Source organism: Lycium ferocissimum, chromosome 7 (assembly GCF_029784015.1).
Source record: "Lycium ferocissimum isolate CSIRO_LF1 chromosome 7, AGI_CSIRO_Lferr_CH_V1, whole genome shotgun sequence".
Taxonomy (NCBI): Eukaryota; Viridiplantae; Streptophyta; class Magnoliopsida; order Solanales; family Solanaceae; genus Lycium; species Lycium ferocissimum.
In genome coordinates this window covers 32,299,503-32,299,843 of record NC_081348.1, presented here as the reverse complement: position 1 = coordinate 32,299,843, position 341 = coordinate 32,299,503, and positions in this window count along the sequence as shown.

Below are 341 nucleotides of genomic sequence, written 5' to 3'. Positions count from 1 at the left end.
ATAACGGAGCAATAGAGAAACCGGAACAAAAGGCCCACCTCGAGTCAAATGAGGTGGCGTACACAATTTACATATGTTACATTCCAAGACGTCACTTATGAGTTTTAAGGTAGCTCGATCCCATTTGTGCGAGTTCTAGATGTTTAGGTAACTTTCCAACATTTTATGCAAAATATTAATTCAATTCTATTGAATGAAAAAGGGGTAACTTTAGGTACGGATTCCGGAGAATAGGATTGTCCTCGAGGCTTGTATCCGACCTAGTATGCCTAAGATATGCCAAAGAAGAGAGAGGGTGAAGCCTTACATACCTTTTCCGCCTCTTACGCTACTCCAAAATT